At 43.4% G+C, this 12,464-nt stretch overlaps 1 protein-coding gene and 1 long non-coding RNA gene across 11 annotated transcripts in view; one reads left to right on the top strand and one right to left on the bottom strand.

The window, feature by feature from the left end:
* Positions 1-12,464, bottom strand: part of mgat4c (mgat4 family member C) — a 211,557-nt gene that overhangs the window by 18,653 nt on the left and 180,440 nt on the right. The window contains exons 1-2 of one of the 10 annotated variants that reach the window (XM_036146189.1): positions 8,316-8,426; positions 5,817-5,951 (exon numbers count right to left, since the gene is read on the bottom strand). The exons of 7 other annotated variants lie outside the window; for them this stretch is intronic. The gene's annotated coding sequence lies outside the window, so the exon portion shown is untranslated. Of the gene's footprint in view, positions 1-5,816; positions 5,952-8,315; positions 8,427-12,464 lie in introns of those variants that run through there. 2 more of the 10 variants (XM_036146155.1, XM_021318143.2) reach the window with 2 other exon arrangements.
* LOC118565649 lies at positions 3,357-3,690 on the top strand. Its single transcript, XR_004932500.1, has 2 exons — positions 3,357-3,519; positions 3,603-3,690. It is a non-coding gene; the product is annotated as an uncharacterized LOC118565649 (long non-coding RNA).

Genomic DNA, 12,464 nt, shown 5'->3' with positions numbered 1-12,464 from the left:
GAATGTGCACACCTCTGGTAAACAGGCAAACACACACATATGGTCTCTGTTTCATACCCCATCCCTAGTGTGTTGTTGGCTGGTGATAAAAAAATATTATACCTACATCGCAGACACAAGACGATTAGTATTTGAATATTGTGAACTGCTCTCTAAGGAAAAGATATTCAATTAGTACTTTGTTATGTTACAGAGGGTTGATGAACAGTGTGTCTTTTTGTACTCAGGCTCCTTACTGTCCTCTGTCATGTGTCATAAACATATGCTGCTATTTTGCTCCCCTGAAGCCATTTTCTACTTTAGAAACCAAGGCCCATGTGAATTAGCAGACAACATCCTGTCATCATCATCGTCTTGCTATTCTATAAATAAAGAAGCTGAACAGAGGCTGTGAGCAAGGGAGAAAATGGACAACACGAGAGAAAAATGGCCATTGAGGAATTGGCCGGAAAGAAAGTCGCTCTCCCACTCCCTCTCGTTCTGTCTCCATTTGGAAGCCCGGGAAAGCGCTGAGGAGACTTGGCTCTGCCTTGAAAGCACTTAAAAAGCCAAGGTCACCTCCTGGTCAAATCTGTGAAATGAGGAAATGGCTGAAGGGGCAAGAGGCCGGTGGCAGATAACATGAGAGAGCACTATCTTCCCCTTCCATATTTAGTGAAGGGGAGAATGGGGAACTGGCAGCCTTTTCAAAAGGCTCAAGTTTAAATAAGAACTTTGCATACAATAAGATGGCCCAGTTTCAACCAGTGTGACATAGCATGCATTCAAGTACTATTAGAAAATGTATTCGGTCAAGCAGAGAGTGGGCAGCCAAAGAGTTAAATGTGAGCTGACACAGTGGGGTCTGGAATGGAAAAGCTCTCGTATTCTAGTAAAGCTTAAATAAATTACAGCATTAAAATAACTAGATAAATAAAATAAAAATGCATGGGTGACTGTGGGATGAGTGGGAAGAGTCTTGCAATCCAAAAGTTGTGGGTTTAATTCCAACTTCCTCCTTCCTACACATAAGTCACTTAAACCCAAGATTCCCACTGCTCTGCGTATGTAACCTTTATATGTCCAGGTAGATGTCATTGAGATTAAAAATCCCTTTTTCAAGAGAGACCTGGCTAAGAATGGTTTTGTATAATATTGAGCTCTTAGTGACATCATTTTAGGAAAAATCTTAGAATTTCCCAATTTGTCTTCAAATTTTACCTCGTTAAGGTAAAGGTTATTTACAAAGCATCTTAGGCCTTAATAGAGCCCGTTAAGTGGAAAAATGTTAGGAGTAGTGTGGAGGACTTTTAGTGAACTATAAGAGTCTCTGAAGCAGAGAAGATGGTGGAAAAAGAGAGAGCTGATTGGCTGATCCACCACCTAAACAGAGGAGGAAATGAGCACATAAACTTCTATAACAATTATATAATCATTAATACATAGATAATATAAATTAGCATCCCCATTGAGGGAAATTAAATAGTAGTTGTCATGGTTTAGGTCTTGTCTGGTTTCTTTTCTTGTCATTTTTGTGCAGTTCACTCGGCTCACCCTCCTGCAGCAATTAGTCACACCTTGTTTGGACACTAATTAGCCTTCATTCTCGTCACCTGTCAGACTCCCCTTATAAACTCACCTCGGTTGTTTCCTCGTCGCTGGCTCGTAGTGTTTGTTCCTGACCATCATGCCTGTCTGCTCCAGTTTCCCCGCATTGGTTCCAGTCTCGTCAGGTTTTGGTTTTGTTTGGCTGCGCTGCTAAGTTTTGATGTCTTCGTCCTGGTCTCGTTCCTTGTTCTGCAGCAGCCCAGCTCCGTTTTGCCTTGGACTTATGGCTCATGTTTTTGGACTCTGTACCTGCCAGCCAGCTCTTGCATCCTTCACCTCCGACTGGTAAACTCTGGTTCCTCATGTCACCACCATCTACCTGCAATAAACTGTCTTAACGAACTTCTCTGTGTGTGCGTGCTGTGTCCGAGTTCATCCACAACAAAATCATGACAGTACGAGCCAGCCAACAGATGAACTCGAGCACACACAGAGACATGATGCAAGAGCTGGCAGGATCTGCTCCGGGAAGGATATGCTCCGCCTCGATCTGGGATCTCCGTGGGTGCCATCCGCCGCTGGAGATGCTCCGCTTCAACCCGGGATCTCCGTGGGTGCCATCCGCCGCTGGAGATGCTCCGCCTCGACCTGGGATCTCCGTGGGTGCCATCCACCGCTGGAGATGCTCCGCCTCGACCCGGGAGCTCCAAGGAAATCTTCGTCTCGCCGGACTCAGTTCTGCGGCTTCCACCTCTGGTTCGTCTCGCCTGGGTCGCCGTGTTGCGACGCCTCGCTTCTGTCTCGTCTCGCCTGGGTCGCTGAGTTGCGACGCCACACTCTGGTTCGTCTCGCCTGGGTCGCTGAGTTGCGACGCCACGCTCTGGTTCGTCTCGCCTGGGTCGCTGAGTTGCGACGCCACGCTCCTGTCTCGTCTCGCCTGGGTCGCTGAGTTGCGACGCCACGCTCCTGTCTCGTCTCGCCTGGGTCGCTGAGTTACGACGCCACGCTTCTGGTTTGTCTGCCGGGGTCGCATCCGCGACGCCCCGCCTCTGACTCTGTTTTCCTGGTTCGTCTTCCCCGCTGCTCAGCATTAAGGACGGCGCTCCTCGTCGTCGCTGCCCAGCGCTAACTGTTGCCGCTGCCCAGTATGCTAAAGACTTAGCTGCCCAGCGCTTTTGGTTCTGCTTTGGTTTCTAGTTTTTGCTTTGTTTTGGTTCCAGTTTTAGTATTTGTTTCGACTTTGTTTTCCAATTTAGCTTAACTTGTAGTTTTGTCTCAGTTCTATAGTGCTTAGTTCTCGTGTTTGTTTGGTATGTTTTTACTTTATTCTGTCTGATTTCTTTTTTTTCTTGTGCTCCATAGGTTCCTGCGCTATTCGGGTTCCTGCGCTATTCGGGTTCCTGCGCTATTCGGGTTCCTGCGCTATTCGGGTTCCTGCGTTCTTTAAAGGTCCCGGCGCTCATTAAAGGTCCCGGCGCTCATTAAAGGTCCCGGCGCTCATTAAGAGGTCCCGGCGCTCATTAAAGGTTCCTGAGCTCTCTAGTTAAAAGTAATGTTATTTTGTCTTAGTGCCAGCGTTCATTATTCTGTCTTTGTTTTGAGTTATTTTTTGATCCTTGTGTTTTGAGTTACTTAACATTCCTTAGTTTTAGTGTATTTCTGTGCTTCTTAGATTTCTTATTGTTCCTGTCTTAGTTTTTGTCTTGTGTCTAGTCCCTGCGCCGTCTGGGTTCCTGCGCCATCTGGGTTCCTGCGTTGGATGGGTTCCAGCGCTCTTAAGGGTCCCTGCGCTTATTTAGGTCCCTGCGCTTGTTAGGTTCTCTGTTCGTTCTGGTCTCCCCTAGTTTCCCTGTTCTAGTTCCCCGGTGTCTCTGTTCTGTTCTCCTAGCCCTCTAAGTTCTTGTGTTTAGGCGCCGCCAGAGCCCTCCGGCGTTCCAAGTCACCGGCTGAGCCCTCTGGCGCGCCCAGCCTGTCGTTGCCTAGTGCATGCAAGTCGCCGCCAGAGCCCTCCGGCGCTCCCATGTCGCCGGCTGAGCCCTCTGGTGCGCCAACCTGTCGCTGCCCAGCGCACGCAGGTCGCCGCCAGAGCCCTCCGGTGGTTATAAGTCGCTGTCTGTGCCCTCTGGTGCGCCCAGCCTGTCGTTGTCTAGTGCATGCAAGTCGCCGCCAGAGCCCTCCGGCGCTCCCATGTCGCCGGCTGAGCCCTCTGGTGCGCCAACCTGTCGCTGCCCAGCGCACGCAGGTCGCCGCCAGAGCCCTCCGGTGGTTATAAGTCGCTGTCTGTGCCCTCTGGCGCGCCTGACCTGTTGCTGCCTAGCTCACCCTCTAGTTCCTGGTATTTTGGTTTTCTAGCGTGTTAGGACGCCCTTCGTTCCTGTTTCCCTAGTGTTTAGATTCCTGGCGTTAGATTTAGGGTTCCCCGGCGTGTTTAGACGCCCTCTGTTCTCGGTTCCCCGGCATGTTTAGACGCCCTCTGTTCTCGGTTCCCCGGCACGTTTAGGCGCCCTCTGTTCTTGTTCCCTGGTTTGTTAAGATGCCCCTTGGTTCCCTGTTGTCCTCTAGCCTTAGGTTCCCCGGATCCTCTAGCCTTAGGTCCCTCGTGTTCCCTAGCCTTAGGTCCTCCGTGTTCTTGACTTTTTGGCTCCCTATTTCTCTGGTCCCTTTGGTTCCCTAGTGTTCTCTGGTCCCTTTGGTTCCCCGTGTTCTCTGGTCCCTTTGGTTCTCTGGTCCCTTTGGTTCCCCGTGTTCTCTGGTCCCTTTGGTTCCCTGTGTTCGCTGGCCCTTTGTTCCCTCAGTTATGACTCTTGCCCGCCATCCTGCCTTCCCTCCACCCACCCTGGTTCGGTCATTTTGTAGTTTGTTTTGTTTGATTTTAGGCCGTCCGGAGTCCGGCCTTGAGGGGGGGGGGGTAGTGTCATGGTTTAGGTCTTGTCTGGTTTCTTTTCTTGTCATTTTTGTGCAGTTCACTCGGCTCACCCTCCTGCAGCAATTAGTCACACCTTGTTTGGACACTAATTAGCCTTCATTCTCGTCACCTGTCAGACTCCCCTTATAAACTCACTCACCTCGGTTGTTTCCTCGTCGCTGGCTCGTAGTGTTTGTTCCTGACCATCATGCCTGTCTGCTCCAGTTTCCCCGCATTGGTTCCAGTCTCGTCAGGTTTTGGTTTTGTTTGGCTGCGCTGCTAAGTTTTGATGTCTTCGTCCTGGTCTCGTTCCTTGTTCTGCAGCAGCCCAGCTCCGTTTTGCCTTGGACTTATGGCTCATGTTTTTGGACTCTGTACCTGCCAGCCAGCTCTTGCATCCTTCACCTCCGACTGGTAAACTCTGGTTCCTCATGTCACCACCATCTACCTGCAATAAACTGTCTTAACGAACTTCTCTGTGTGTGCGTGCTGTGTCCGAGTTCATCCACAACAAAATCATGACAGTAGTAATGTCATTCTATTGGGGATAAATAAATAATAGGAAATAATCATGAAAAAAAGTGGATAAATTTGCAAAGAATGTATATATAAAAGAGACGAGAAAGTATTTTCTGTGTTGCATGATAATGTTAGTTGCCTAAATGGCCATCCAAAGGTTTGCTTGTGTGATGCCATCTCCTCGCTTTTGATTGCTGCACAGAGCGCTTCTCACTGGTGCGTAAAAGCACCAAGACGCACAGAGAAAAATATGCATATATCTGCGGCAATACGCTTCAGAGTCCCTGTATTTGCACCGTGATGCTGGGACCAATTTACCTTTCAGCAGTCCTCTATTCTCTTCCTAGAGCTGTGAGCTGTCCAGTTCAGTTTGTTTCTTTTTTTACATCTTTTTTCGGCATTTTATTTCAGTCCTTTTGGTTACATTCACACTGCAGGGAAATGTGACCTAAATCCGATCTTTTTGCCCATGTGTGACCCATATCCGTATTTTTCAGGGCAGTGGGAACGGCTCAACTCCGATCTTTTCACGCCCCAAAAAATTAAATTTGTGCCACTTCCATATGTGATACTAATTCGGATATGTATCGGAGCGTCCACAGTCTTAACGGCCATGTTGTATTTTATCCGTCTTTTACGTCACTCTCCTTGCTCCAACTACACATCCACACACAGCAGTAGCAGTTACCGTTCAATAAAAACAATTGTTAATAGCTGTGCTGCTTTCTTTTCAACTTAATTCATCTTGCTATAATGTGGTCCCATTATTCAGCAGCTTTCTAGAAATAACAAGGATAGATGCCGGCTTTTTTTTTTTTAGAGGTTTTTTTGGAAAATAAGATTTTATTGAAACAATCACACTCACCCTTACTTCCGCAAACAGCGTGCTGCTCTGTGACGTCTCCCTCTGCTATCTGCACATGCAGGTCACTTTGCAGTCTTGAACTGTTCAGATATAAGTCTGACGATGGCCGTATTTAATAGTAGTATGAACGAACACCTAAAAAAAAATCATATTTCAGCAGATAATCGGAACTGAGCATCAAGACCTGCAGTGTGAACGTAGTCTTTGCCACATACAGCCGCTTTATAGAAGCAGGCAATCCCAGTAAAATGCTAATAGGTGAGTGCGCAATAATATCATATAGATAAAGTAGTAAAATGACTGGTGAGCAAACATAACAATAAGCAAATCAAAATAACGATGAGGATGTAAATAAGGTGTGTTCAAACATTTTAATGCTGTGTGACAATCAATTAACTTTGCTAAATTCCATCATCATTTCACACATATCTAAATCCAGTCTAATTGGTTAATTTATCTCCTTTGATCACTAGGAGCACATTTGTGTTGTTTGTTTTTTCTTGTACTATCAACCAATCACAGCTATAGAAAGACAGCGTCACACCTAGCAACGGGGTCAACCACACCTCCTCACCAAGATTAGCATTTCTGTCATCTCCTTTCTCAAAAGTCGCTCTCAGCATCCTAGGTAGGAGTTTTTAGGCTAAGATAGGAGCTTTCTGAGAGGACTCTGAGAATCTTTGTGAATACGGGCACTGATCCTTATCATGGAGGTAAAACCTCTGTTGAAACACTTTATGGCCAGCATGACACCTTCGGATAAAATAAGCATTCAAGGGGCCCCCACTACGTCGAAATTATTTTTGTGACAGTAATTAGTTACCCAGTTGAGAATAATTTAAAAGACAAGTGACAGACAGAAAGACGGAAACGAGTGATTTTTAAAATGTATCCGTGTGAACTGTGGCTAGCTAACAACAAAAATACCTATTTCTCTGGTGTTTGAGGAATCCCGACTTAATTGGATCTCTAGCAAAAAATTTAAACCACTTACAGATTAAACTGACAACATGATCTGTGAAACATTTATCATGTTTTTAAAAATACAAAAAGAATAAATTCAACAATATTAATGTGCCACTTTAGATGGATTCTTGCTTGAAAACTGTAGACTTGAGAAGTGAAACCTGGCCCAAATAGGCACTGACTACAGATCCTTAAAAACTCAGCTTGTACGTTGTGAAACAGTCATTTCTGACCATAGAAAAATTGGAAATTTTTTGTCAAATAATTGTATTTCCGAAAATATATCTATTTATAATGAATTGCCTTGTGAACTGAATGCTATTACATCCGTAGCAGTAGTGACATACCCCTCCATGTCCCATACGCACACACATTCTCATATTGATACTGTTTATTTACCTAGCTGAAATCCCGTTTTCCTATCAAAGATACACAGCTTTCACAAGAAGCCCTTACAGGGGCAATAATGCGCTGGTTTACACACTGTTTGCTCAGAGGAGGAGAAGAAAACTTAAAAGAAGGAATAGAGAATATCATTTCAGTTTTTGTACAGTTGTAGTTCTTGAAAGACAAATCATTTCTTCTTCTTCTTCTGCTCCTAATCTGACCCATTGTTTTCTGTATTTGGTATGTTTTTAGCACCAACTTCTATGTGGAAGTTTTATTGTTGCTGTCGGCAGACACAGCCAATTAGGTCACAGTAAACGAAGCTGTACATGAACGCCTGCAGAGACACCAAGTTTTGCAGTCAAGCAGATAGTAGATGAGACCAGGGGTTAAGAGTAACACCTTATTACTGTTCCTTTTCAGGTTCATATACAGATTATTGAGTAGACATTTTCTGAAGAAGTTTTTACTGACGTTTGTGTCAAAAAGCTTAGGAAACATTGGTAGATAAATAAATTACAAACAGAACAATTACCAAATAGTTTATTTAGTTTCATCTAATCATTTACTTGCTTTAGTAAATCTACCGAAACGTGGTAACAGAGTTGAAAAATTAAGGCTTTACTACTCCTAATGTTTCCACACATTATTCCCTAATGTACCTACTATGCAGCAGCACGATTAATGCATTGAAATGAATGTTCTCTGAAACTCTCTGGCAGATCTGAAACACTACTTCCAACCAAATGGGAACTTGTGCATTTTTAATCAGCACATAAATTATCAGGAAACAATTATGACATAAGCTCTGGCTTATGAACTCGTGTGATAAATAAATGAAACATTTGAAAATAATATGGATTCATTGTTTGAAGCTGTAATTTGGCAATATTGCTGGCATTGCTGTTACAGTCAATTAACTGTACCCTCCAGGGGTTGTGGAATCAAAGAAACCGAAACATAGAAACAGAAACATAGACTGTAGAAATGCTTAGCATTTAAATCTAGACATCTGGAACCTTAAAAGGATTTATTCTTCAAAAGTAACCTTCACAGTCCTACAGATCACAGACTTTTCTCCCACAAGCAAAAAAACAAAACAAAACAACAAGACACTAGCAAAGATTGAGATGAGCAACGCAATACCTTGATAGTAGAGCCCATGTTTTCTGCCTCACCAGTCTCGAATAACAGACTTCTCCTGGAAGCAGCTATCCACTGATCCATTGACTGCCTATCCCCGAGCCAGACCGATGGGAACATATCCTTTACCTCTGCATCCCTAGAATTTTCTCTTGTCTCCGTCATGAATATTTGATGAGGGATGTGTGGGAAAGCCAATCAGTAAAAGACATTTATCTCCAATATCCACTGACTCAGCAACCCATGCTGAAGTTCTGGTTTGGAAATCAAAAACAAACCTTTCATAAATGAAAAGGCCCTGTAGAGAAAAATCATTGATATCCCAGTAATATACCTGTTTAAAATTAGTTTGACAGCAAGCAAAGAATGCTTTGAGATTCAGATATGAGACAAATAGCTTTTTTATGATCTTTATTTGAAGGTTTGGCTGAACAACACAAAATGAAAAACTGCAGCATATTATTGGCACATCTATCCTGCCTGTGTGGACTGTGTCTGACCTCCCATGAGTCTCCAGAAGCACATGGTGGATATTAATTAGTTATTCTGGGACTTATGTCTGTAGTTACTCAACCGTAACGACCGTGTTTGTGCAGCGGCAACATTGCAGGGTGTTCAGCAAATTCCTGCGGTCACAGCAGAGACCTTGAGTTTTCCATCACCAACCTATTATTTTATAACCTTGGTTATGCTGAACACCATAGCATTTGTGATGACAGAAATGGGCACACAGGACCCCTGGAAACCTGTTCCCAGTTCTGTAACCTTTTGTTAGTGCTGCGACAGAGCAATTTGTCACTCTAGTTTAAGTGCTGCAGTTCATTTTCTCTGACAATGGAGTGAAGTTTCTGCAACAAAGTAAAGTTTTAGCTCAAGGACTTGTCTGATTGTTTGAATTTGTTTAGTGACAACTATTAATCTATGGAGTTCCTTGCCGATAAAGTGCTAATTTGGTTGGCAGGAAAATATTTTACAAGCTTTTCTTATCAGAAGACTAAACATATCACATTGGACCCAATGAACAAAAACAAGTCCAAAGTCAGACGGAAAGATGGAGAGAAAATTACTTACTTTTAGGCAATATGGGTTGTAAAATCACTTTTACAAACAATAACTTGAGGTAATGGTCTCCTGTATAACCCTGTTAGTCTCTCTTGTCATTTTTTGTCAGTTTTCTTTAATGAAACCCCATCACAACATTTTGAAGGGTGATGATTCAGAAATTTGACTGGATTTTTGCTCCACCTTAATTCATGTTATTCTTATGCTTTGTGAGGTAGAATCAATGCTGTGCTTGGTATGAAAAACTTAAGGCTGAAACACACCAAAACCATCTGATCCATGCACATTTGTTTCCTAACCTACTAACTGTGTGGAGGCTCCCTCTATGGACCACTGGACTCGCAAGATCAAGTATTAATGAGAGAGTTTCGGAAATTAATTCCGCAAATTTCAGAAGTTTCTGCCAGCATAAACAATCCAGGCAGTCAACTTGAAGCTGCAGTTGCTGCTCGAACAAGCTCAAAGAAGATTGCTGTTTAATTTTCTTATCGGTTTGCTGTACTTCAGAACTCCTACCACGGGTAAGTACACAATTAATTAAAAGGTTTTATTGATTATTTACTGAGCTGTGTGTTTCATGGGACGGACCTATATGTAGACGGACCAAGCCAGGAATTGCGTTCCGTTTACCTTGCAGTTTGGATGTTTTGTATTTTTCCCAAAGCAGGCTTGTTTTACTTTGTCAAAGTGTCTCTCTTCCTGTCTGTTTCATGGATTTCCCGCCAAAAGCTGCGTAGCTCCGACCATGATAGTGCAGGGGTCTACCTTGGTCAGAGTCACGCAGTACAGCTGCAGAATACCACAAGCCGGTTAGCTCAGCCATTCTCACTTCAACAGGTTCTATAACTCGATTTTCCGTCGCATTGGACAGCTTGGAGAGTTTGTTGTGTTTCGCCTTTTAGTGTGAAGCTACTGCTGTTGAACATTCACTTCCCATCTAGCACACTGCAATTTACAGAGGAGTTAAAGCCCCAGTGTGTAAGATTTCCACACTGGCACACGATCTAGTGGTGTACTAAATGAATTACAAACAACCTTGCTGTCAAGAGCATAATAACTACCACAGAAGCCACGTAGTATCATAAATATGACAATGTCAACATGTCCTCCATGTATTAGCTACTGTTAATAGCTACAATCATTGTGTGAAATGGTTTTTGGCACTGTTGCCTAGTTCACTTGTTTTTTTTAAACTCACTTGTAAATTCCGTTGTTCAAGGTTTTTTAGGCTCGTTCCTGAACATGCAGTAGCTGATTTGGGGTCTAATATAAGTGACTATAAACATGAGTAAAGAGAGCCGCGTTTGCGCTACAGAAAGCGTGAACCAGCCAGCTGAAATATCCCTCTGCCGCTCTGCGTAGATGCGAATGAGAGGGAGACAAACAAACGAGCCGTACTACTCTGTCCACCAGGAGGACAGAGTAGTTGCTGCTCTTCACTGTTTCTAAAACAAAGCCAAAAAAAACTTCACATTCATGTTGAATTAACTAACCTGTCCAGCAGAAAGCCCGCAACCTTCGCATCTGTTTTAAATCACTGCTCCCTCACGAATTGTCTCCATCTGGTAATAATAGCCGACATAGTCTCTCATTTACTCCCGGGTATTGCTTCTTTTTCTTTTCTTGATTACTTTTGCTTCCCTGTGACTGGGCAAAGAGTATGAATGGTCCTCCGTTTCAACAGAAAACAACCAACAGAATGATCTACAGTCGTCTTTGCTTGTTTAAACCCCTCCTCCACCGACAGCACATCTTCATATAGAAGACAGATAGAATTGTGATAAGAACTCTTGTCACAAGATCTCACAAAAGTAAAAGGATGAAGTCAAGTCTCTCCACGCACTATCCAGTTACTTTGAAGATGGGGATTTTGTTTTGGCTCTTCCATTAATGTTATGCTCAGGGCTGAACATTAATCCCTCAACATTGATGGTGATTTCTTTCCCTTCAGATTCCATTTTCATATTGGCCAAAATTTTATGCACCAGGCTTTGACATGGATAAGTTTAGGTTTCTCGTGAGAATATCATTCTGTTTTGGCAATAAGAGGAGTAGTATTTTATTTTTGAATTCACTCATTTTCAGGACAAAATATACATGAATATACAGTTTTGTTGGTTCCTATGACATACAGCAAACTTTGCTGCGGTTCTTACAGCCTGCATCACCCTTCAGCATAGAGGTCAACAATGACACAGCGAGTCACTTCTGAATGTAGAGCCAAAGGGACCCCTGTCTTAAAAACAGAAGTTCTCTGCAATTACTCTCGAGGTGGATCCGCTGCTGTCAGTTTGAGATGCTGACAAAGGATGCCCTTTGCCTTTGATGTGCTTCATCTTGCCTCAGGTAAAAGAGTCCATAACTTGGCAAAAAGGAAAACTTTTGTTTAGTTCTCCGCCTCAGGCAGGCTTTCAAACCAAGCGAGCGTCTCTGATGTTGAAATATACACATTACACATCCAAAATACGACGTCAAAGAAAAGAGGCAGAAACATCCCTGCTTATTTCATCAAAGTGCAACTCCTCCACTCTATCAGGAGAGTATGTTGCACATTTCCTCCTACCTTTTGAGAAAGCAAATCAGAATCCACTAAAAGCTTGTTCCCCTGCATTATTAATGCCTTTGGAATGAAAGAAATAGCCAAGAGTATGCCTTGAATCCAAATCTTTACCAGACAACATGGGAAACAAAAATTCGAAACATCCTGTGGGTCGATTAGAGTCTCTAAATGTTTGAATAGTTACCATGTGCATGCTCTGTTAATATGATTTCACATCATGTTAGAGCTCATGATAATTCGTTTTAATAAATCAAACACCCTGTGTGCTTTCTGCTATATCTTTCCTAGATGTGAGAGTGGTGTCTTCAGCCCGGATGTACACAGGCTTTCTCACCTCCGTAGTAGAAGCTCTTGTGGTTTATTATTCTGCGTAAGGCAGGCACATCAGCACCGGCTCCACCTTTGGCTCATTTCCGAACAATTTCCAAGCTTCCTCTAAAATGAATATGTATTGGCTTTGCTGCAAATCCATTTGCAAGACAGAATGATAATGAGGAGAAAGTGCTTTCAAAAAAACTCCAATTAATCTC

Source organism: Fundulus heteroclitus, chromosome 2, assembly GCF_011125445.2.
Source record: "Fundulus heteroclitus isolate FHET01 chromosome 2, MU-UCD_Fhet_4.1, whole genome shotgun sequence".
Taxonomy (NCBI): Eukaryota; Metazoa; Chordata; class Actinopteri; order Cyprinodontiformes; family Fundulidae; genus Fundulus; species Fundulus heteroclitus.
Note: the sequence above shows the minus strand (reverse complement) of the source record. Positions and strands in the feature narration are given on the sequence as shown.